Genomic DNA, 26889 nt, shown 5'->3' on the forward strand with positions numbered 1-26889 from the left:
AATACCTATCAGTCGAATTTCAGATCATTTTTCTGATGAAATTCGTTTCACAGTGTTTACAAACAACTGTGTTTGAAAGTATTCCAGAGAAGCTTCTCGGAGGAATTCCAAACTTTATTGAAGTCAATTTAAAATCATTCCAAAAATTCTGCGTAAAATTCCATTTAAATATGCCATTTAAATCTAGTCATGAATGCTGCATATTTACTTATTTGATAATTAATTTAAAACACAGGAAGCATTCAAATTTATACGAAGCTCGTTGATTTGGATCTGGATGTGGATTTGGAAAAACGTAACTTTATTTAAAAATACTCCAATAAATATTATTATTATTATTTTTCCTTATTATCGAGATTTTCAGCCCTCGGCAACAAACCGATATTTTTCTGAATTGCACTTTTTCACATAACGTATGTTTGAAATTGTTTTCAAATTCTCCACCAGTCTGACTACTTGTGATCAAACATTGACTCTCAGTTATTCAAAAAATCCTTTTAAGAACAATGATAAAACATCTGGCTGCTAATGTCGAGTGTTCATATGTATTCACAGTTCGTTCTGTTTCGATTAATAAATGTTCAATTAATAACGGTTTGAGAAGTAGGCATAAACACGATTTCAATGTTTTTGTAAGTACGATTTAAATTCACCATATTTTCTTTTTTCAAATGCGGAAAATAAACGCATTTACAAAACTATTTTTTGAAAATGAGAGCGACACAGATTTAGATACACTGAAAGGCACTGCTAGATTTGCCACAGTAGCGCTTTTAAAGGCATTAGCTAAGCACAGTTTCACCCTTCTACTATAGAAAAAATCAAATCTCACCTAGGGGGGCGAAAATATTTTTTTGAAGCTCTAAGGGGGCGATACCTCCTAAAAGTTTGGGAAACATTGGTCTAAACATTCCTGCTGAAGTTTCTCAATTGGGACATTTTTTTAATTCTCAAGATCAATTCTTTACAAAGATCTTTTGGAAAATCAATCTTCCTTAACAAACGGGATAAACTCATGGATGTTGTGCAAGAATCAGCGAAAAGCAAAAAAAATCTCGTAAAAAACGACGAACAATTAAAAAATGGAAGTGAAAAATTTTGAAGAATTATCTGAAGTAACTTTTTAAGAAAAATAAATCCAAATGAAAATGTCTGAAGAGTTTTTTAAAACATATTAGAAGTATCAAAAGAAAACCGATAACAGTATTTAAAAAATGTACACAATTTCTTCAGAGCGTTTTGAAGATTTTCAGCTAGAGTTCATAAACACTTTGAAAAAAATTCTGGGAAAATTCTTGAAAAACTTCTTTGTGAAGACTTGTCGATGGTTGCTTTTAGTAATCCTTGATAAAAATAAATGTAACTGATAGAAAAAAAAAACAGGAATTCCCAAGAAAATTGTTCATAATTTCTTGAAGGGGTTCCAATTTTGGGTATTTTTGGCAGTTTAGTTTTCTTCGCCATTAGGTCATTTTTTTCGTCGAGAAAATTCCGGAAACTAGGGGAAGTTTTGAACCCCGAAAGTTATTTCCTGCAGGACTTGCAGTTACTTCGAATATTTTTTCCAAGAAAAATTCATTAGACTCCTTCAAACATTCTATTAATTTGAGTAGAGATTCCAGCAGAAATTGTTTATGGGATTTCGCCATAAATATGTCCCAGCATCCCTAGAACAAATCCTTAATGGATTCCTCCCATGAATTCCTTCAAAAATTACTTCAGCAAATCTATTTTTCTGGCAGCTATATTATCGCACAATTAAAAATTAGAAATTAGCAATAAACTTGATCAAATTCGCCTAACACTTTGTATGGACGAAGCAATAAAAATTCAGGTTTTTATTGAAATACTCGAAATTCTATGGAGATTTTTCAATAGTTTTTCGTGCAGATGATAAAAAGAAGGAACATCTCTCTATTATAAAAGACTTAGATAGTTTTCATCAATATTTTTGTAAGATATTGCCCATTGCTAGTTTTTGTCGTTTCAGTGCGCGTTAATATTTTAGTCATTTTTTCTTTTCAATTTTTCAAGGTATGTTTCTCTTCCAGCCGTTTCTTCAGATTTTTTAAGGGGGTGTTCAAGAGAATTCTTTGGGATTTCGTTCAGACCCTCAAGAATCGCTCCAGAAATTTCTATTAGAACTATTGCTGGTAGGTTTTCATGAATTCCTTCTGAAACTTCACCAGGGTTAACTTTAGAAACAGATATTTCATCTACCAGATATATTTTGAAGTAATTGTTTTGGGCATTCCATTAAAACTTTCCGCAGGAATGTGTCCAGGAATATTTTGTTGAAACCATCCAGAAAATCTTGCAGGAGTTTCTCCAGACATTCGTGAATTATTACTTTCAGTTATACAGGCGGATTTTTTCTATAGATTCCTGCAAGATATTATATGGAGATTTCTTCAGGAAGACCCTCAATTTCCTAGAAATTTCTGAGGCTTTTATTCCAAAGATGCCTGGAATGCCTAGAAATTTATTCTGGATTTATTCTTGAAGAATTTATTCAGAAAGGTTTCCAAGGAATTTGCCTTTAAAATGCATAGACAAGATATTTGTTTAGGCGTTTTCCCAGGTGTTCCAACAGAAATTCCTTCAGAAATACGTCCACAGATCTCTCCAGAAAAATTTACAGAAAGTTTTTTATTCCCGGGGAAGTTCTTCAGGAATTCATCAGACGTTCTTTTCGACATTATATAATCTGCCATCATAAATTCTTTCTGAGATTTTTACGAGATTTTTGTGGAGATTTCTGTAAAAAAATCTTTTTTGAGTAATTACTGTTAGTATTCCTTCTGAAATTACCTAACGGATTTCTCTGAAAATATCTATGGGGATTGCTTCAGAATTTCGGAGATTTCTTCAAGAATTTCACTTAGAGATTTCTTCACAAGTTCCTTCATTAAGTTTTACATAATCTCCGCCAAAAAAATGTATATCACAATTTCACAGCGATTTCTTTGGAAATTCATCCAAGGGTTCTTCCAAGATTTCCCTGAGATGTTCCTTTTGGGATTCCTGCAGAAATTTCTACAAGGATTTTTTTTAGAAATTGCTTCTGGGGTTCCGCCAGAATTATATCCTTAGATTCCTGTAAAGACTCCTGCAGGTTTTGTTACAGATATTCCTTCAGAGATTTTACGCTAGTTCTTCCAGAAACTGCACGAATAAAAATATGGGAAAATTTCCGAAGGAATCCATCAAGGAATTTATAAAAAAAAATCACTGGAAACTCTTAACTCCTAGTGATATCTTTGGAGATTTCCTAAAGAAAAAAAATGGATAAAAAGCCTGGACAAAAACTCCCGAATCAATTTTTGAAGTTATTTCTGGAGGAACTCCTAGATAAATACCTGGAAGAATATCTGAAGAAGCTTTCTTGAAACCTTCTTAATTCCTTGAAAAAAAAAAACGGGAGAAATTTTTGGAGGAGCTCTGAAAGTAGTTTTAAGAAAAATTTGATTGAGAAGTTTTTGGAGTGATTTCTGGAAAAATCCATAAGAGACAGAAACTGCAGAAAAAGATACTAGTGGAATTCTTGCCTGATAACTTTCTGGCGGATTCCAAGAGGACTTGCTGAAGAAATGTTTTGAAGATCTTCTGAACATACCTCTGAAGGAATACTTAAAGGAATTACTGATACAATGTTTTAAAACAGTGCACAAATTTCCTGCAGGATATTGAAACACGGAGGAATTTTTCAGAGAATAAATTTCTGAATACAATTATTTTTTGAAGAATTAATTGACCCTCTTCGGGTATTCATAGAAGAATTTCTTTTAAAAAATATTGAAAAATGGCAAGGAATAGATTCTGATGCAGTTGCTAAGAGAACCTTTGGAGAGCTTGTGCAGAGAAAAAAATCTGAATATCTGATGGAATTTCAAAAAAAAAAAACTCCAAAAGAATCTTAGAATCTCTCTGGATTTTTTTCCTCGAACTACATTTTTTGAAGAAATTTTCGAGGAAACCCCTCGAGAATGCTCTGGAGAAAGAAAATCTTGAGAAATTTCTAGAAGTATTCATAAAAAATGATAAAATCTCATGAAAGAAATTCTGATCCTGAGTCATGGAAGAATTCTTTCAAAAATATTGGAAGAAACACATGGAAGAGTATACAATTCTATAATAAATCTTTTATTTTTTTTACAAAAATATCGCTGAAGGCAGCTCAGGAGGAACTTTAAAATGAATTTCAGGAGGAACCTGTGCACTAGTTTCAAGATCAATCTTTTGAAAAATTTGTCAAAAAATTCTGAAGAAAACCCAAGGAAAATTCCTAAAAGAATATTTAGAGGAATCTCTGGAAAAAAATTAAAAATAAATTAATGTGTATGAATGCATTTGAAGGCATACCCAGAGAAATGTTTTGAGGAATTACTACTGAAATCATTCTAAAAAATCCTGCGATAAAAATCATATTTTTTTGAAAATTCAGGAGAAACTTTGATAGTATCTTAAAGAATCCCTGAAAAAAAATAAAAGTTATAAAAAAAGAGAAGGAGAGAAAAGAAAAGGAAGGAAAGAAAAACATTCTTAAATAAATGTCGGAGGAATAGGAAGAATTCTTGCTGGACTCATAAAAAATCTAGTTAAAATGCCCGCTAGAATTTCAGAAAAGCTTAATGCAAAAACAATTCATTGAGGGGTTTTCTCGGAATAATTCAATATTATCGAAATATTCAAGTCATTTCCTCGGAGAAAGCGGGCTGACAAGGTCAATAGTGATTTCATGAATAAAGGACGTTTGCGAAGTTGGAAGGAAGCAGCAGTGAACTGATATGTTTGCGCCACATCCATTGTGTGTCTTTGTATTGTTTGTAACTCAGTCTAATATATGTTAATATGTTTAAATAAATAAATAAATGAAATGAATGAATAATTAAAGCAGAAACTTCTGAAAGACTTTTCGGAAAACCCTTTTAAGAATTTTTTAGACGAAGCTCAAGAAAAAAAAAATTATAGGAAGCAATCCCGATAGAAAATCCTTGAGGACTTTCGGAAAAGCTTTCGGATTAAAAGGAAATGGATAGGAATTCCTCAAAGACCTTCATAAAGATTTCACGCTGGAGTTCACGAAGAAATTCTCAAATTAACTACTGGAAGAGCTCTTGAAGAAGCAATACTCGAAGGAATTTCATGAGACACTAATGAAGGCATTTTCGGACGAACTCCCGGATTTTTTTTTGAAAAGTTTATAATGAAACTCTAGATGCAATTCCTAAGACAATTTTTGGAAGAATTTTTCGAAAAAAAAACTCCTGGAATCATTCCCGGAGAAACTTTTTAAGGAATTTGTAAACGAAATAATTAAGTAATTTTCAGAGGTACTCTTACAATAATTTCAGGTAGAAGAAATTTATATAGAGCTCTTGAAGAAATACCCAGAGAAATGTAAGAAGGGTTCAATGCATTTTTTGGAGAAACGTCTCGAGCATTTCATGAAAAACCCTTGAAGATATAGTCGGAAGAACTTCAGAATAAGTTATCGGAGGAAGTATTGATGGGATTTTTGGAAAACGCCACTTTCTTATTGATGTTGGTTCACTTATTCGTTTCTTTGAAAGGTAAACCTTATTTCCAAAGTAGTTCTTAACGAATTTACAAATGAATTTACGAAGGAATCACCGAATAAATTTCTACAGGAATTTCTGAATAAACTGTAGGAGCAATTTTTCTTTGGAAACATCGGAAGCAATTTTCAATAGGATTGATGAATCAGTTCTGTAAGGATTTGCCGAAGAAGTTGGTTAAGTAAGTTCCGAAACAAACGGGCGGAACTTTCAAAGTTATTTCCAAAACAAAATAAATTGTTGAAATAATTATCGATGGAATTCAAGAAATGATTGCAAAAGAAATTTCCAAAGAGATTTCCAATTAATTTATTACTGCAGAACGTTCCATAGGATTTACCGATGGAATTCCTAAAGCGACAGAAGGAATTCACTTGAAAATGCATTCAAACTTTTTCACCATCCCAAAAACCTTCTGTCAATCCCCACCCATCGTCATCTTCGTCATCTTGGGGGCGCAAGTCCTTCTCTCGCTCGATGGTGTTGCTTTAGGCGGCTCGACGACTGCTGCCCTCGGCGTTCAACATTTAACTTTGAAGCTCTTTTGCCGTCTGCCTGCCTGCCTACTGCTGGAGGAATACTTTTTTGTTCCTCTAGCACTAGCACAAACCGGGTTATTTTTTCTCGTCCCTGAGGAATGCCCTCCGTTGAAGGTTCTATCTCTCTTCAGGCACACGGCACGGGCTGACTGTTTGAAGAGCGTGGTAGAGTTGGTGCTAGAACCATCACGTGTTTCTTCTGTTTTTTTTCCTTCTTCTTCTAGATCTCACCAAGTCCATGTCCGAGGAGGTCTTAGGCGGTGTTAAAGCAACAGTAACGGAACTTGGCAGCTCCACCGACGGCAGCACCAGATGGGGATCGTGCACGTCTCGTTCGAAGGCCCGTGGGGTCCACACTGGAATAGAGAACGAAATGAGAGGAAAAAAATAAGTTACGACATGCTATACGGCACGATGAGATGAATGTGTTTTCTATCGGGATCTTTGGGAGGGGGCTGTGGTGTGATTTAGGGTTCCCTAGTAGCTTGCGACAAAAAATATAGAATCAGGAACAGAATCAGAAACAGAATCAGAAACAGAATCAGAAACAGAATCAGAAACAGAATCAGAAACAGAATCAGAAACAGAATCAGAAACAGAATCAGAAACAGAATCAGAAACAGAATCAGAAACAGAATCAGAAACAGAATCAGAAACAGAATCAGAAACAGAATCAGAAACAGAATCAGAAACAGAATCAGAAACAGAATCAGAAACAGAATCAGAAACAGAATCAGAAACAGAATCAGAAACAGAATCAGAAACAGAATCAGAAACAGAATCAGAAACAGAATCAGAAACAGAATCAGAAACAGAATCAGAAACAGAATCAGAAACAGAATCAGAAACAGAATCAGAAACAGAATCAGAAACAGAATCAGAAACAGAATCAGAAACAGAATCAGAAACAGAATCAGAAACAGAATCAGAAACAGAATCAGAAACAGAATCAGAAACAGAATCAGAAACAGAATCAGAAACAGAATCAGAAACAGAATCAGAAACAGAATCAGAAACAGAATCAGAAACAGAATCAGAAACAGAATCAGAAACAGAATCAGAAACAGAATCAGAAACAGAATCAGAAACAGAATCAGAAACAGAATCAGAAACAGAATCAGAAACAGAATCAGAAACAGAATCAGAAATAGAATCAGAAACAGAATCAGAAACAGAATCAGAAACAGAATCAGAATCAGAATGAGAATCAGAAACAGAATCAGAAATAGAATCAGAAACAGAATCAGAAACAGAATCAGAAACAGAATCAGAAACAGAACCAAAAATATAATTAGATTAGAATTAGAACAAAAAAAGACCTTCAACCTGGTAACCCTGCATAAATGTTCTCCCCAAATCGACGTGCGAACCGTTTCGCCTTCCGCACGGGTCTGTAAATACACAGCAAATGGGATATCATCTATATTTATGAATCGTGCACAGTCGGTTGCCCCTTTGCGAGCCCTATCCTTTTATTTCTGGCACCAGTCGAGTCAGTCGGTAACATGAACATATACGGCGAACCCGCTGCTTATGCTACTGAAATCACCTGTCTTAGGTGATGCCACCCGCCTTGGCCAGATGTGTTCTGTACAAGAGCGAGTGCCGGCAGAAGGTACAATAGGGCACACCATTCAGGGTAATTTCTCACCATCCTTCTTTTGGGGGAACGTGGATGGAGGCAATGAAGCAGGTAGCAGCAGCCATCCATCCATCCAGAGCGGATGCGTTCGCCAGGTCGTCCATCAACGGTAATGGACGAATCGTTGTTGGGGGCTAGGCAGGGAATAGGCTACACAACTGCGATGATTTTATCGCTGCGGCAGTTTGTTATGTAGGTAGGTAGGTATGTGCTGGACTGGGCTGAGGAACCAGCCAAACGAGGCGGTAAAATTATGAGTAATGGGTAATCAATTGGTTTGACCCGGGACAAGCGGAAGCCCGAGCCAGAAGGATACAGTGAGAAATGTGATGCGAACGTTTTGTGTATTTATTGCCGGATTGGATGATACACTGAGTGGAATTTGATTTGCCATGTGCGCATTCCATTAAAGCCCGATGGAAAATGGCTATCACGTGACGAGGTGCTTTAACCGAAACGATCCTAATTTTTAAGCATTTTTTGGATACGCAGAAATTTATATCCAGACCGTGTGTTATGGACATAATAAACTGGAAATGCTGGAAAAATCGAAAACTGGCATGAAAAATGACGATAGGGTCTAAGACCATTTGGGCAGGAGCAAGTATTTTGGGCACTTGCTGATGTAGCTCAGTCAGCTTTCAGCCAATTTACTTGATTTTTGGAATACGGTAAGATACACACAGTTAATACTTAGCTATGTAAAAAAAATCATATCAATTGGTTGGAAATGCCTGAGTTATAACAGCAAGTGCCCAAAATAGGTGATCCTGCCCAAATGGTCCCAGACCCTATTCTAAAATATGGTATTAAAAATGTTCAGTCCTGGGCACCCACGGTGGCATCTATTGATGAACACCTGCAGCCGTTGAGTGTTCTCCAGCAATACACACCAGGTTTCACTGGCGTATAGCAGCACCGATTTCACGTTCGAGTAGAACATTTAGATTTTGGTACGACGACTAATCTGGTTGTTTTATATTTCTTAGACTCGCAAAAACAGCTCTCGCCTTCTTGAACCGTGCACCTATGTCGATCTTGATGCCGCCATCGGCCGCCACTTGGCTACCAAGATATTGTAAGCTTTCAACATTCTCCACTGCTCAGCTACCGTAAAGCTGGAAGGGTTGACCATGTTTACATCCAACGATTTGATCTTGTTGACGTATTAACGTCATCAATGTCATTAGGTAAGACCTGCCGCTGAGGAGCGATCGGCAAGATCATCGAGCTTGCTCTGCATATCAGAGCACCGTTGATCTAGGAGAGCAACGTCATCAATTCGAAGTCATGTAGGTGCTCCATGCTTATGGGCTGCAACGGCAACCCACGATTTGATTCATGATCAATCGCACCTAGCAGGATTTCGTAGACTACGATGAGGAACTATAGCGGTGATAGGATACATCCCTGCCTCACTCCAACAACGACTTGAATGGGATCGGACAAGACATCGATTTACAGTACTTTACTCGAAAATGTCCTGTACTGTGCTTCAATGAGGCCGATGATTTTCTCAGGGACACCCTTGCACCTGAGGGCTTCCAACATGTTTTCGTGATTGAGACGGTCGAAAGCTTTTTCGTAATCAATGAACACCAGGTAGAAAGACTCTTGCAATTCATTTATTTGCTCCAGAATGATTCGGAGCGTGACAATATGGTCCACACAGGATCGCCCGTCACGGAATCCTGCTTGCTGCTGTCGGAGAGTTGCGTCAATCTTCTCCTGTATCCGGTTAAGGACAAGGGGCATGCAACTCTAAACTCTTCATAGTGTCGCAAAATACTAAAAATTACTAGCGAAATACTAAGCCGATACTGTAGAAAAATCGATCCAAGAGCTCTGGTTTTCAGGTACCATGTTTTGGTTTTGAAGTTGATGACAAGTAAACTGTTCATCGTTGATTTACCACGGACTGAACAAGGGGTGATAACATTTCGTTCTTTTGTTACAAATGGTTGCTAAAAGTTGGGGTGAATATTCATATTAAAACTGACGACGTCCTTCATAGAAATTCACGCTGCAATTAAACTGCAATGAAGTTGCATAATACGCCGACGTTTTGGACGGGCTCGATGCTCTACGACGTTTTGTCCCATCTGCAGGGCTCGATTTGTGTACCGAGCCGTAAAGATAGTTCAACAGTCGGACCAAAACATCGGCGATGATATTTTATCTAGTCCATACAATTTGTTAGACACACCTCATTAATCCTCATTTGGTATTAGGGTCATTTTTGACCCAAACTGTACACAACGTCAGCGAGCTGCTGCCAACGTGATACAAAAGGAAGGTTAATGCTCAGCCTTGTGCTCAGCTGTTTTCAATCAACAAAGAGGACATAACAAGTAGTGGAATTTATGTTCTGCTAGGTGATTGAGAAGGGTTCACGGTTCTCATGCATTAGCAATCAAATAAGACGCCCGTGCCCGATTATTTCCATAAGCATCACAATAAATAGTTCCTCAAAGCTATAGGCGAGTAGTCATTATTTATTCAAACTATTTAACAATCTAATTTCCTCCTTGTGGTAATGAGGAACAATACTGCACAGAATCCAAATCATCTTTGTATGCTTGAAATCTCCAGATTTGTGAAAGTACGAATTTGTTGAAAGACCGGGAATCGCGCTGACGCATCTGTAATAACGACACATGATTGAGTGAATTGTTACATATTAAACATAATGGACTTACTTTTTGAAATTATTTCTTTTGAAAATCGTGAAAAACGGTGAAAACATATTAAAACACTCATTTTTTTTTGCGCAGCTGCATGGCACCTGTTCACACATGACAAACTGCACTCTGTTTATCCATAGCAACCGTGTTACTTTGATGAAAGTTTTGCAAATACTAGAAATACTATCGCGGTACTATTGGTGAATACTATGAAAAGTTTAGAGTTGCAGGCCCCTTGGTTAAGGATCACTTTGCAGATGACTTTGAGAACGATACATAGTGACATGATGCCCCGTCAATTATCGCATACAGTCAGGTCACCCTTTTTGGGTTCCTTTACTAAGACGCCATGCATTCAGTCGGCCGGGAATGTCGCGGTTTCCCATAAGTTGCAGAATAAATAGTTGATACAGAAGTTTTGCGGATACTACGGGGTCAGTTTTTACCATCTCAGCTGTTATGCGGTCGACCCCTGGGGCCCTGTTCGATTTTATGCTACGGATGGCTGTTTCTATATCCTGCACTGATGGAGCTTCGGTGTTGACACGGGCAATGCGTTGAACCCTTGGTGGATCATGCTGAGGTGTAGATGGCGTGGCCGACACTTAGTGCTCGAATCAGCATTTACCTAGTCAGCCGGGTCGATCAGTAACTGTCCAGACGCGTCTTTTGCGGGCATCGTAGCATTCATCTCAGTCCCACTGAGACGACGTGAAACATCGTAGAGTACACGGAGGTCGCCGGTGTTGGAGGCTATCTCGTTTTCGTCGGCTATGGAATCCGCCCACGCTCTGTTGTCCCGTCTACATGAGCGTTTCTCTTCCTTTTCGAGTGCCGAATAGTGCTGACGGGCTACGGCTTTGGCTCCTCGTGTTTTCGCTATCTCTATCGCGGCTTTGGCGTTTCTTCGCTCCTCTGTCTTCCTCCAGGTATAATCTGTGATCCACTGCTTTCTCCGGGTGCGTAACTCACCCAAATTATTCTCGCCGGTGGCGATGAAGGCGTTCTTGATGGCGCTCCATTGATCTTCTACGCTTCCACCTTCTGGAATATTTGCATCACGATTCTCTAGCTCCTCGACGAAGGACCTTTTCACCGCAGCGTCTTCCAGTCGGCGTGTGTTGAATCGGCGCCCGATTTTCTCCTTCTGTCGATGGATCCTAGCAATGCGCAGTCGGATCTCATCGATTAGGAGATGACGGTCGGACGCAATGTCAGAGCTACGTCTGTTTCACACTTCAAGAAGGCTCCGTCTCCATTTTCGGCTGATGCAGGTCGATTTGATTTTCCGTGACACCGATGTCACGGGAAACCCATGTCACTTTGTGCACTGATCGATGAGGAAAGAGCGATCCCCCAATCACCATATCATTGTTGCCACAAAACTCTGCAAACAGCTCTTCGTTTTCGCTCATTTCTCCGAGACCATGGCGTCTCATGACGTGCTCATAGTCCGAGTTGTCGGAACCAACCTTCGCGTTGAAGTCGCCCATGAGGATCTTGATATCACCTTTCGGAGTCTTGTCCACGACAGCATTCAGTTGACTGTAAAAAGTTCTCTTTGTCTTGCAATTCGGCAGCATCGGTTGGCGCGTATCTTTGGATCATGGTAAGGTTTCGAACCCGTGTTCTGAATCTGGCTACAATTATCCTCTCATTAATAGGTTCCCACTTCATGAGCGCCGCGTGGGCGTGAGCGCTGAGCAGGAAACCAACTCCACGGTGGCGAGGAGCGTGTTCACCTCGTAGGCCAGTGTATAGCAGAATTTGACCCAACGCCAATCTGTGTTCTCCAAAGTTCGGCCAACGGACTTCATTCAGTCCTAGGATCTCAAGCTTCATACGGCATGCCTCATTGGCTAGTTGTGTCAGTTTACCCTGCTGGGCTAGGGTTAATACATTCAAGTTCCAATTCTTGTCCGTTGTTTCGCGCTAAAAGTCGTTGCCGTTGAATCAGTTCCTAATCCTTCATTTTCGGTTTCAGTAACGTTTTTTTGGGTTTCGGAGACAGTAGGTTGTTGGTCTAAGGTCCCCTATCCACCGTGGTGGGGCTGCCACCTTAGGTATAGCTTCCGGTGGAGGAGCATTTCATACTCAGCCGCTGGATGCCAGAACAGACGCTTTTTGAGCCGCACCTCCTTGGTGAATAGATGCTCGGGTCGTATGTACCTCCTCAATCTAGCTGAAGTCAGAAGGACAACAGTGCCCAGGCTGCACTACCAGCTAAGCACACAACTCTTAGCTGGCGGTCTTTGTCATCGCTTGACCCGTGGAAGCATGAGGTAGGAACTTGTGAGGACCAGAGCTATGTTGGACGCTGTCCTTATCGACTCACCGTTTTTCAGTCCTCATAATCACCCTCATTCTTGTTTAAGGGTGTATCAGCTTTCGAACGTATTTGGTTCATTCGAATCCGTAGCCCGTTTGATTTTGCTGGCGTAAACGGAAATGCGAACGATTTACGTTCGAAAGTGGATTCGATCGAAAACAAGAACGAGGATGAATATCAAGCATAACTCCAAAATTGTTGGGTCGAGTGCAAGGTCTTTTTCTCATAGAATGAGGAAATCTGCTTATCAGACACTCAAGAGATGAGTCCTCGGGTGATACATATGAAGGTCGATTCTAGCGTTGGGCAATTTTGAATCGTTGTTTTTGTACCGATTAATCGATTTTTTTTAAACCCCAGGAAATCGACCGAATCGATTTTTTACATTCGATTTTTCTTTCGATTCAAAAATATCTAATTTTATTTTTAGAATGCACTGTAGAATTTTACCAATAAAAAATTTACCTAAAATCGAGGTAAAATATACATAAAATCGAAGTTAATAAAATCGAGGGTCTATATAATCTAGGGTGCCATAAAGGTATACCTGTATATCTCAGGTTTCTTGGGCAACCCCTCCCAGGAGTCTAAGTGAATCTTTCTAAGGATTCTGGAGAAATCCTGTTTGTGGTCGAGAAAGTCCCTTTCAGGGTTCTAGCGCATCCTTCTCAGGATTCTAGGTTAGTTCATTTCTGGATTCCATTTTTTTTTTTTGAGAATCCCTCTCAGGATTCTAGTTGAATTTCCCTTAATAATGTGGAAGTTCCCCTCTGTGGGTCCCTCTCAGAGTTCTAGGGCAATCTGATTCATGAATCTAAAGCGATGTCTTTCAACACTGCAGGAGAATTTCTCTCAGGGTGAGGCAATCCATTACAGGATTCAGAGAGAATCCATCTCGGGAATCTGAGGAAATCTTTCTGGATTCTGGAAGATTTCCTCCTAAATTCTGAGAGAATCCATCTCAGAAAACTGGAGTAATCTCTCCCGGGATTTTTGGGGGATCCTTAATAAGATTCTAAGAGAGTTTTTCTTTCTTTTCTGAGATAAAGTCTCTCAGGATGATGATGTGATAGTGTTGGCGCAACACACGAACGGCGTGGTCTAGGCGCCCTCAGTGGCAGCAGCAGCGCAGCGACACATTCAATTAGGATAGTTTTGCTTGCCCTTTATTTTACTGCTAGCAGCAAGCAGCCCAGCGGCTATTGTAACATTCGCACTGGGCTGCGTGGTGCTAGCCCGTCAGCGCATCGCACATTGTGGCGATGCGCATTCAAAGATTGTCCGTACTATCACTGCCGCTTATAAAAGCGGCAGCGTGATGATTGTAATGTTAGTTGTAAGAATCGAACCACCACAGAGCAGGAGCACTGCCTCTCTGTGGTGCGCCAATAAATCGTAGTAAAAAGTAGTTCGCCTTCGCCTTATCCTCCGGGAGAAAAGACACAACGTAGGGGCCTATCAACCGCTGGACGAAACAGATAGTTTTCAGCATTTTGAAGAAATCTCTCACAGAATTTTAGAGGAACCCTCAGAATTAAGCAAGAGGTCCTTTAAAATCCTGGATGAATTTAACTCAGCAGTATTATAAAGGAATACCTATCCGAGTTCTATTGAATCTCTGCATTCTAAGACAATTCATTTCAGGATTTTGAGGTATTCCCTACCAGGGGTCCCTACCAAGGGTGAAATCCCTTCCAGGAATCTAAGAAATTTCAGAATGATCTGGATTGATCCATCTAAGGATCCTCATTGAGGATCACACTCAGAATTCTGAGGAAATCTTTCTCAGCATTCTCAAGAACTCTTCTCAGACTTCTTGGAGAATCATACTCAGCATTCTCAGAATTGTGGCGAAATTTCAATTAGAATTCTGGGGGAACATTTCTTAGCATTCTGGGGGAATCCCACACAGGATTCTGCGTAAGATCCTTCCCAAGTTTCTCTGACAATTCGGCTTTTTGGCGAAATTACCGTCAGGATCCTGAGACCATGATTCTGGAGAAAGCCTTGGGATTCTGGGGCTATATTTTTCAAGATTCTAGGACACTTTCTTTCAGAATTATTAATTATTGAAGAATCTCTCACGAGATTGTGGACAGAGTTTTCTAGAGAAATTTGGATTTTCGAGAATCCCTCGCATAGCTTTTGAGAAATCCTTCTCAGCATTCTATGAGAATCTCAGTAGAATTATGTTTTCTGTATTCTGGAGCAGTTACTCGCAAAAACCCTTTCAGGATTCTGGGAGAATCCCTTTTAATAATCAGGGAAAATCCCTGACAAGATTATGGGAAGATTTTGTTGAGGTTATGGTGTAAATATTTGAAGTATTCTAGAGGAATCAGAGTTGTGGGACAACCCCTTTCAGGAGTTCAGGGGAGTCCTTTCAAAGATTCTGGGGGAATGTCTTTCATAAATCGGCGGTAATTTTTCTGTTTTATTTTTTATGCGGTATTTTTTCTGTTTTAATACCTGTTAGATTTTCAGGAAATCCTTCTCAGGATGTTGGAGAAGTCCATTCTAGAAGTTTTCGTAATCCTTTCCAGAGCGAATCCTTATCCTTAAGGCGAAACTGGAAGCATTTCCTCATTTTTTTGGTTTTTGATTTTTAATAAAATAACGAAGCAATATTTTCAAAATCGGTTTTCGTACACATGTAGAGTATGGATCAAGGTATCTCCTGAATTTTTCCCTGGTGGAAAACAATTTTCGTTTCTGCAGAAACCATTTTTAAACAAAATTGCACAAAAAAATGGTTTCTGCAAAAACGAAAAAACTTTTTCCACTAGGGAAAAATTCAGGAGATACCTTGATACATTCTCTACATGTGTACGAAAACCGATTTTGAAAATATTGCTTCGTTATTTTATTAAAAATCAAAAACCAAAAAGTGAGGGAATGGATCCAGTTTCGCCTTACATAAAATAACCCGCTTAGGTTAATAGATATCTTTCTCTCAAGAATCTGGAAGCACCCCTCTTGTGGTACCTCTTATGATTCTGAGGAAATCACTCGTAGAATTCTGCGGAATACCTTTCGGGATTCTGGCAGAATTATTTCTCAGCATTCTAAAAGAATCCACCTAGGATTTTAGGGGAATTCTGGGAGAATACTCAAAGGATTCTGGAGGAATTCTTCTCAGGATTCTAAGGGAATCCTATCTTCCAGAATCATATGGAAGTATATCCCAGGTTTCTGTGGCAGTCCTACCAGGTATTTCGAGGAAACCTTTCTCAGGACTCTGGAGTAATCTTTCTTAGAATTCTAAGCTACGCTTTTCAGGATTTTGAGTCAATTCTTTTAAGTTTCTTTGGGAATTCATCTTAGAATTCCGAAAATCTTTTTTGTGAGAATCTCTTCAATAATGTGGAAGAACCGCGCTTGGAATTACTCTCAGGATTCTGGGAGAATTCATCTTAGGATTCAGTATTCTGGAATAACCCCTCTTAGGATTCTGGAACATTTTGGGAGACACCAAGAGAAAAATTTCTCTTAGGATTCTGAGACAATCTATCACAGACTTCTGGGAGAAATCCTATCGGGACTCTGAGACAATCCGTCTCAATGATATGGAGTAATCTCTCTAAGGATTCTAGGAAAATCCTCAATGGAATTCAGAAAGAACCAAGACCAAGATACCGGAGGAGTCTTGCTTTCTTTTCTAGGTAATGTCGCTCAGGATTCTGGTGTGATAATTTTCAACATTCTTAAAAAATCTCTCGTAATTCTAGCGGAAATCCTTTAATAATTCTGGAGGAGTCTCTTCAAAGATTCTGGGGGAGTTTCTCTCATAGTTTTGTGTTACTTTCTAGCATGATACATCGATGATTTTGTGTTACTTTCTAGCATGAAAACATCGATTCATAGCATTCGATTTAATCGGTGAATCGATTCTGCTGATCCGATTCGAATCGATTCACAAAAATCGATGTCTCATCCAGAGTTACCCAATGCTAGTCGACTCACTAAAACCTCATTCTCTCTTTTCCTAACCTTCACGGTACACTGATTAGAGATGATTTGGAGAAGGGAGGTGTAGTTTATGTAGCGTACTATGGAATTGTTGATAGCTACTAAGAAAGTATGAGATTTTAACGAAGTTTATTGAGTCTAGTTTTAAAACTTCGATAGGGGAATGAAACACTCGTTGTAAGAGAAGTAGTAAAACTAGGCTCAATAAACTATTTTACTGTAATTCAAGTACGCAGACCGTGGAAATAACGGAATCCCACTTGTCCGTCCACGTACACGGAAATTATTTCCGCCCCGCAATCACCAAACTATTTAGCCCTTATCAGAAAAATTTGATGTGTAATTCGCCCATTCACAATATTTTCATTTCTTTTTCCGCCCTGAAACCGCAAAATCATTTTTGTACGCCCCCAGGAATATCAGAAAACTTATATTGTGATTCGCACATTAACGATTTTTTAACATTTTTCTTCCACTCTGAAATCACCAATCTTATTTTGTTTATTTTTTCTTACGTCCTTATGAATATCAGAAAAGTTATCTTGTAATTCGCCCACTAATATACCTTTGTGGTTTGTCCAATTTTTTTTTCTTCCGTCGAGAAATCACTAATTTAATTTTAATTTTGCCTTCACGAGAAGATGTCTTGAAAGTGTTCCGGGAAATATTCCTCCACGAATTCTTCCAAGTTTTTCTTCCTCCAAGAATTTTTCAAGATTTTTTTGCAAGAAGTTCCATGAATTTCTCTTAAAACTACTAGAATTTCTTCTACAATTTCTCCAGGAAACCTTCCAAGAAATCCTTTAAAAATGCGCCCAGATATTTCTGCAAAAAAAACTTTTTTAAATTTTGAATCCTGAAGAAATCCAAGAACTCTTCCAGGAGTTCCGCCAACAATTCTTCACGAATTTACCCAACAATTATTTCAGGAGTTCCAGGCATTCTTCCAAAGATTCATTCAGGAATTCCTCACGAGATTCCTCCACAGATTCCTTTAGAGTTTTCTCAAGGAATTTTCATTGGCATTGGCATTGATATCCTTCCAGGCATTCCTTTCAGAGATTCTTCGTATAATCCTTCAGGAATTCTTCCAGTTATCCATCCAGAGATATGTTCAGGTTTTTATTTTCTTTAATTTTCAAAAACTCATCAGGAAATTTCTTAAATATTTACTCAATATATTCTTCCGGGAAATGCTCCCAGAATTAATCCAGGAGTTTCTCGAAAAAATAACGGGAAATTTCTCCAAGAATTCCTTAAGGATTTTTCCCAAGAATTTCTTCAGGAATTTCTTCAAGTACTACTTCGTGAATGCCTCCTGTATTTTTTGCAAAAAAAATCTCTAGATATTTCTCCAGAATTTACTCAAGATATTCAAGCAGGAATTTATCCAGGAATTCCTCCAAGAAATCCTCCAGAATATTTTTCAGGAATTCATCTAGGAATTTCTCCAATAAAAATCTCATTGAATTCCTCACAGAATTTCACTAGGAGTACTCCCTAATTTCCAAATTTCTTCAGACATTTTTCCAAGAATTTCTCCATGATTTTTTCCAAAAAATCTTCCGAAAATTCCTTACGAAATTACTCTAGAAATGTCTTCAAAAATTTCTTCAAGCATTTCTTGAGAAGTTCCTCCAACAATTTTCCTAAGGATTTCTCCAAGAATTTCTCTGGGAATTTCTACAGGTATTTTCCATAAATTCTTACAGGAAAATCCTTCAGATAAACCTCCAGACATTGTTCCCAGAATTTCTCTAAGAATTCCTCCAGGAATTCTGCCTAGTTTTTCCTTAGGAATTCCTCCAAGAATTTCTCAGGAATTTCCTCAAGAAACACCTCCAAGAACTCCTACAACTGTTTTTGCAGAAATTCATCCAGAAGTTCATCAAAATGTTTCTCCAGAAATTCCCAGTGTTTTTTTTAAATATTCCTTCAGGGCTTCTGCAGGGGTTCCTCCAGAATTTTTCCAAGGATTCTCCAGGAATGTCTCCAGGCATTACTTCAGAAATTTCTCCTGGAATTTCTCCTGGAATTTCATTTTTTCGAGAAGTTCTCCAAAAATTTCTCCAGGAATTCCTTTAGAAAATCCTTTAGAAATGCCTGCAGAAATTTATCCAGAAATTTCCGGCATGACTTCCTTCAAGTCCAGGAATTCCTTCCAAAACGTCTCTAGAAGTACATCCAACAATTCTTCTATGAATTTCTTCAGGAATATCTCCATGAATATATTTTGAAAAAAAAAGTTTTTAATGAAGTCCGACATTGGTGAAATTCTTGGAAGAGTTCCTTTATGAGTTTCTGGAATAATTTTACCACGAAATTCTGGTAGAAATTGTTGAAGAAATTTCTAGAGAAATTCTTGGAGAAAATCCTGGAAGAGTTTTTTTAGGAATCCTTGAAGAAATTCCTGGAGAAGTTCTCGGATAAAATCCTGAAGATTTTTTTGGAAAAACTCTTGGAGAAATGCATGGAGAAATTTGTGAAAAATTCTTGGACAATATATATCTTGGAGAAATTTCTAGATGAATTCATTGATTTCGGGTTACATTGATCAGTGGGGTGAAATTGATCGACGTGAAGGTATTTTTTTTTGTTTAAAATAACGCTATAAATTAAAAAAAAAATGTGGGAATTGATCATCATCTGACTCAAGTAACCCTTGAATGAAAAGTTTACATCTTTTATAGCCAATTCGTCACATACTTCTGTATAAAATATTTTCACTAACTGCGTGCTAAACGAACTTCAAAGACACTTACAATTTTTTGTTACTGTAGCTGTATCGCACATGTAATAAATATTCAAATGAATGTATAAACTTTATAGTTACCAAGTATTCGATGAATCCGATTTCGTCACCAAAAGTTCTATGAATATTGAAATTTGCAGAAGTTTTACGTATTTTTAGATGCTCAATTCAGGTGGAAAACATATTTTCAACACGTACAAGGGCATTTCATTTTCTGATTAATTTCACTCCGAAAGCAAATTCATAGATTTTTTATTTCTAATGATAGATATTGCAGAAATTTGTAGAGGATTTCTTGTAGAAATCCTGATGTAATTTCTGGAGAATTTTTGGAGGAATGATTGGAAAAATTCCGGAAGAAATTCTTGAAAAAAGTCCTAGTCAACTAATCAAACAACGTTCTTAACGTTTACATTCTATCAGAACCAGCTTTCGAGACCATCTTCATGACCTAGCTTTGCAAGCAGTTTTCAAACAGTTGAAGGCCACCAGTATTAAGCTCAGCATCTCGCAGCAAGCGCCAGCACACCGCCTTAAAGCTGTCTACAGTTCAGGAAACGACCCATTACTCATCGCTCTAGCTGGGAAAACTTGGCAACGTTTTCCGGGCCTGAGCCAATGCTTGCAGGAGCATAACATTCGTGCTATATGTCGTCGCACCGAAATACGAACGTGCAGCAGAATATTCGACCATTCGAATCGAGAACAGAAGCATACTTTAATTTTTATTTTTTGTTTCAAGGCAGCTCCCAAAGAATGGGAAAAGGTTCCATAACTTAGGCAACCCTCGTGGAAAAATGGCGGAAGAATTTAGGTCCCGAATCCGAGCCTGGGTGGAAAACACATTAATTTTATTTAAAAGCATTTTCAGCTCATTATTAAAATATCATCGACAGATAGGACCGACGGAGGAGGAGGAGGAGGAGGAGGAGGAGGTGCGAGACGGGGGTCTGTTTTCTTGCGATTGTACGAAGGAAAGTATCGCAAATTGAATATTCCCTTCCCGTTCCCCACTTCGGTTGGCCTTTGCCTTCTGGGGCCAAGTAAAAATAGGAAACAAAAATCAGCTTTATCATATTTTTATTTTCCCCTTCCTCTCCTGTGCTGCTGCTTTCGCCTGGCATCTTCCACGAAAGCAGCAAAGCGAGCGGTCCTTCAATTTGATCACTAGCTTGCAGGTTCTGGTCTGTGTTTTTCGATTCGGGCCAGATAAAAAATGGTTTCGAAGTCAGACAGGCTGAAAAACACAACAAACTCAAAAAGCGATTGCCCAGCGGACGTGCATCGAGCGAGCGACTCAGAAGGGTGCAGTAATCAACGAAGATTAGGGTTGTATAAATAATTAATTCCAGTTTGCTTTCCCACTGACTGTTGGCTGGCATCCGGCTTTTGGTGGGCCGCGAATGTTTGGGGCAGACGGCAGACAGATACCATCAACCAAGACGGTTTGGAACAAAACGTTGAATGTCTCAAGAAGGTTATTTTTAATTTAAAAATAAGTGTTTCGTCCCCTTTCGCATGCAAAAGTGGGATTCAACGGAAACGCAGGATACTGTTTTTCGTTGCGATTTACGGTGACAGTTTGAGCACTGCTGCCAAGACAACTCCTTGCAAGGGGCGCCAAGGAAGACGCGAGGACAGCTATCTGCGCCCGAGGAGATTTGGGTTTGTTTTTGTTTTTCACCCACTGACCCAAGACAAGATTAATGAAGTGAACAGTTTGGTATTAAGGCGACAAGTGCCCTCGGTCGGTACCCGTATCTGCGGGTATCTGGCTGGCCGGCTGATGGTGGTGTTTGTCGCCTGCAATACCCAGAGAAGAGTGTGAAGCCAGAGCTCTGATAAGAGCAATAATTTACCTCCCTAATTCTCCGCTCGAGCGGAATGCTTCCCTGGTCTGGGCGGAAAGAACGTCCAGCCAGATTGTGGAGCTGCTGTGCGAGCGAGCTCAAGCCGGGCACGAAAAATTAGTTCCATCTAATTGGGGTTGAATTTTTCGCCCTTGAAAGCAGTTGAATCGTTGACAAATGGTATTACCGGCTGTGAGTTATTGCCCGCTGTGCAAGCGAGGTGGAGGTCACACCTTCGGACCCGCGTTTCAGTGTGGTAGAACAATTTCAACGTTGGAGTTCAATATTCTGGGAACAGTAACATTCTGAGCTGGCTACGTCTTAATGCAGATTTGAAAATCTTCATATTATTATTAAAACAGATCATCTAATTATAGAATGATCCGAGAGTGAACTACTTTCTGAACCATCAACGAACAGTGATGAATAGTGATGATCAAGTGCTGTCATGGTCAAATCAAAGCTAGTAACTAACAATTCCCATATATAAGCGCTCCTATACTGGTACACATTCATGAAACGTTATTTGGGTGATTTTCCCTATTCTAGACGATAATTGAGGTAGTTTACGTTTTCCACGGGAGTTCTCTTGAAGAATCGGACTTCACTCTACGTTGGTTCTGACCATAATGGCTTGTGCTTTATTCATGATATTTCTTAGACCTACTTAATTACTAACACATACAAGTTGGATTGGGGAGGGGCTTGGACGATCATACGATCGATGTGTCTTAGAACTGCGGTCAGTCAAGACCGTGGGACCGCACCGCACATGCAATGCTGACACGACGAAACTCGATCAGTTCATAAACATTCAACTCCATCGAATACTTATCGCAGCAGCATGGCATGGCAAGTGTTGTCAGGAATACTGGATATACCACATAATGCTGTAGTCTAATTGTGCTAATAAAAATGCTGTGACGAAAGAGCTTCAAATTTCCGAATGTCCGGTAGCTCATACGACACCCAACCTACATGTAAAAGTAAAGCATGAGATTCTTGTCAAAATGTTTGTTATCCAAAGGTTCTAGATGCCGCCGCAATCCTTTCACATAACCTTCCACACGCTGTTTACTATAATTAAGCTAGCACAATAACCGATCATCTTCTTCTCTAGGGCTATACGGTATCAGGTATCAGAAGGCCGGCTCCAGAGGCACGTTATCCTCCATTTAGGACATTTGTGCCATCGCCAAAATAACAGATGATGAAATATCTACCTGAGGGAAAAGGAAGGAAAAAAGATTCGGATGGGGATAGGGACAGGTAGGGAGATAGGAAAAATACCCTGGAAGAGGGTACTAACGCACAAGCGTACCACAATGGGTTCAAACAGCGCCCTGAAAAGAGCGCTGTAATAACGCATAAAGCGAAAGAGAGCCTATAGCTCTTTACCACAGCGGGTTAAAAACAACAGAATATCCTGAAGATTCAGGTTTCTGAAGTCAGTTTCACTTAATAAGTGTTTACCGAATATTTGGAAACGCAGTTGCGCAAAAACTGGACAGTTACATATCAAATGATACGAAGTTCCATAATCGGATTCACAGCTATCACAGGCAAATGAATCAGCTTGCTGAATATTCGCCATGTGATAGCTGAGTCGGCAGTGGCCTGTCAATGCTTTGACCAGAATGCTGCAATTCTGCTTTGACGGATCTGTAAGATACTTCGCCACCCTTGGAGATGGCTCAGTACAATACAATTTGGTTTGACGACATGACTCCAAACTATTCCAGTATTGTCTGTGTTGAGTGGCAGCCCAGGTGTGAATCTGAAGATTTACCCAGCACTTCGATATCGGAATAGCTGGCTCAGGGCCAATGAAGTCATGTGATGCTCCAGTGCGAGCTAACTCATCAGCCAATTCATTTCCAGCGATGGAAGAATGGTCAGGTACCCATACAAGATGAACAGCGTTTGCTGAATTCAGCTCCTCGATTTGAGTTCGACAAGCGATAACTACCTTCGACCTAGAGTTGGCCGAAGCAAGTGCTTTAATAGCAGCCTGGCTATCTGAACAGAAGTATATTACTTTGCCCACACACCAAAAATCGATTGAGGGTTTCAGCAAAATTTTGCTGAATTTTGCCGAGCTGAAGACTTCAAAATTTTGCTGATTTGTTCAGTAAACTCTGCTGATCACCAGTAACGTTTTGCTGAAATTCAGCAAACTTTGCTGAAAGTTCAGCAAAAAATGTTGCTGAAGGGTCCAGCTCGGCAAAATTCAGCAGAATATTGCTGAAAGCGTTTAGTGGGTATTACGTGCTGCTAAAGTGCTGATTGCACTCCGCACATAAAAGCAAAGATTTCGGCCTGAAAAACGGTGCAGTGTCTACCAAGTGAGTAAGACTGATACAGCCTTAGCTCACGAGAATAAACACCAGCGCCTGCTCGACCTTCGAGAAGGGAGCCATCAGTGTAACATACGATGCCGTCTGAAATACTTCTTTCCAGATAATCAGATGTCCACTCTTCCTGGGAAGGGAATTTCGTGGAAAAAGTCCTATATGGAAAATTACAAGGGCGATCAGAGGCGTCTTCCCTCGTGGGCGCTATCGACCGACCGTGGCATGGCCACCTTGGGAAGTCGAGATGGGAAAGCTCCTTGGTAATTAGGGCCTTCGACCCGAGCTGTACGTCCTCCTATGAGGACTGATGTTCCTTGACGGTTAGGCGCGGGAACCGTTCCTGGTTCCACGGGCCGAGCCGTGTGCTGGACGGAAGACCTATTTAAGGTTCAACAAAAGAGGTCCTGAACAGGTTTCTTCCCAGACATCCACTTGACCAACGTCAAGGGGGGGAGGGGGGATTTTGGTTCTCAAACCGAATTTAACCACTGCACTACAAAAACACGTCTTTAGCACACGGACGCCTGAGTTTTTTTTAAGGAGGCCAAATTTAGGCAATGGCCGCTGAAATCCTAATTTCCCACATTCCGTCATTCTCTTCATATTCTGTCCATTAATTAGTTTAGCCATGCTCAAGTTTTTGGTAGCAGCAACACAATTACAGCGGTACGGGACCCTATCACCACTGTGGTACTCTACTGTTATTACACAAGAAACGTGAAAGGTCCGACACTTACAACATTTAACAAAACAAAAATCAACAATTTGTAACCAAACGGTTACACAATTGTAAGATCACTTGGAGCAAGGACAATTTTGTCCCAATTCACCAAAAGTGAAAACAACGAGGTGTGTGTTGATGTGCGGTTCACAGGAGTTTCCTCAAGTAGACCGAGTACCCGTAACCGCTAAGTGCAAGAAAGTGCTTCTTGTTTGAGATGAATGTGTAGTGGGGCAACGTCAGAGAGAACTTCGAGCGCTGCCGTGGGAGTTGAAGGAACGCTCCAGACATCGCCATTAAGCACATTCTTTGGAGATGGCCTAATTTTGATTGGACCGTTCTCATTTCGCCCTTTTGCCACCACACAAGACATTCATAAGCCAATATTGGCCGAACCACAGTTGTGTAAATCCATTTGATATACTTGGGTTTTAGACCCCAAGTTGTACCAAAGGTTCGCCGGCATTGCCCGAAGGCCATACAAGCTTTCTTGATTCTGAACTCAATGTGAGGTGTCCAGGAAAGCTTGGAGTCAAGAATGACTCCAACGTACTTTACCTGTTCAGTCACATCGATTTCAGAATCAAAAAGACGCAAAGGTCGAACGCCATTACGGTTTCGCCTTTCCGTGAGAAGAACAATAGATGTTTTACTGAGATTAACCGAAAGGCCATATTGGCGACACCAACCTGAAGGGCGCTTTGCATTAGGGGCTGTCCATAAACCACGTGGTCATTGGGGGGGGGGGGGGGTTCGGCCAATGACCATTTTGTATGGACAAATAAAAAAATTTGTATTGACTTATGACCACGCGGGGGGGGGGGGGGGGGGGGGGGTTGAAAAGTCCCAAAAAAATGACCACGTGGTTTATGGACAGCCCCTTAGGTCGAAAAGGGTGCTGATGCACATACCAACTAACAATGTTAAGTAGTCGTCGGCAAAACCATAAGTAGGAAAACCGCTATTATTGACTTCAATTCTTGGGATTTGCGCTAACGTAAGAACCTCGACAACACTAATAAGACGCGACGCGAGACGGAACACAACACTTATTATTCTTACAACGTTAAAAAGGAGATAAAATTACCTTTTTGAGTCGACCGGTTTCGGGCTCGTTGTTGCCCATCGACAGGACGATGTCCGACTGACTACGTAGAAAACTAAACGAAACGTTCTAAATGCCTTTGCAGGCTATTCAAGGCGTCATTTACTGGTACATTTGGGAAAGCACGAGAGGAAGAAACACAGGAGTAATGCTACGACACTGCGGCCAGAAAAGACGGATGTGAAAAGGATTAGCCTTCCCTTTTACCCAAAGCTGACCAACCCAATCCAAAGGGCCCTCAACCATCACGGATTTCAGGTGGTATACAAGAGCAGCAACACTTTGAAGGATGCGTTGTGCAATCTGAAAGACAGAGTCCCAGCCGACGAAAAATCCGGAGTTTACCAGATACCGTGCCAAAACTGCCCAGCGGTATACATTGGGCAAACACGCCGTAAGTTTAAAACTCGTCTACGCGAACACAAGAACGCGGTGGAACATGGAAGGACTTGTGATTCGAGTGTGGCAATGCACACCACGACGCTGGGACATACTGTAGATTGGGAGCAAGCGAAACTGCTTAAAAATGTCCGAAAAGTTACACAACTGAACGCATGGGAATCCATGTATATAGCTACTGCCGACCGCCCATTAATGAATGAAGACGATGCCCCAATTACGTCCTCCCTTTTCCACTTGACCAAGCTGAGAATTCAGTAAAATACAAAGCTTCACGACGAATACTGCATACAGTAGGATTGTAGTATTAGTTTTCTACGTAGTCAGTCGGACATCGTCCTGTCGACGGGCAACAACGAGCCCGAAACCGGTCGACTCAAAAAGGTAATTTTATCTCCATTTTAACGTTGTAAGAATAATAAGTGTTGTGTTCCGTCTCGCGTCGCGTCTTATTAGCGCTATTATTGAGTTGCCTTAATAGCGTATCTGCTACAAGGTTCCATAAAAGCGGTGATAAGACTCCCCCTTGGGGGCATCCACAAACACTCAATTTCGTTATCCCTGCTAGACGCAATGTCGAGAAGAAATATCGGTTTTGAGCATTTGGTGAATCCAATTGGAAATCATTGGAGATATACCATGACTCCGTGCGGCTCCCAATATGGCATCGAAGGGCACATTGTCAAAGTCACCTTCGATATCTAAGAAAACACCCAAACAAGATTGCTTTTGAGCGACTGCTTTCTCGATATCGTAAACGACCTTGTGTAAAAGAGTCACAGTGGACTTACCAGATTGGTAGGCATGTTGGTTCACATGAAGAGGCACGTTGGCCAGAAGAACATCACGGATGTGATGATCCACAATGCGTGCTAAGCATTTCAGAAGAAAAGAGGTCAAACTGATAGGTCTGAAACTCTTTGCTTCTTCATACGACGCACGACCCACTTTCGGAATAAACTTTAC

The 26889-nt window shown here is 40.0% G+C and overlaps 1 protein-coding gene across 4 annotated transcripts in view; it reads right to left on the bottom strand.

Annotated features, from left to right (window-relative positions):
- The window catches only part of LOC115255007 (uncharacterized), a 717425-nt gene that overhangs the window by 561374 nt on the left and 129162 nt on the right, over positions 1 to 26889 (bottom strand). Inside the window, exon 1 of one of the 4 annotated variants that reach the window (XM_062850107.1) lies at positions 6350 to 6471. The exons of the other annotated variants lie outside the window; for them this stretch is intronic. The gene's annotated coding sequence lies outside the window, so the exon portion shown is untranslated. Of the gene's footprint in view, positions 1 to 6349; positions 6472 to 26889 lie in introns of those variants that run through there. 4 annotated transcript variants of the gene reach the window in all.

This window comes from Aedes albopictus, chromosome 2, assembly GCF_035046485.1.
Source record: "Aedes albopictus strain Foshan chromosome 2, AalbF5, whole genome shotgun sequence".
Taxonomy (NCBI): domain Eukaryota; kingdom Metazoa; phylum Arthropoda; class Insecta; order Diptera; family Culicidae; genus Aedes; species Aedes albopictus.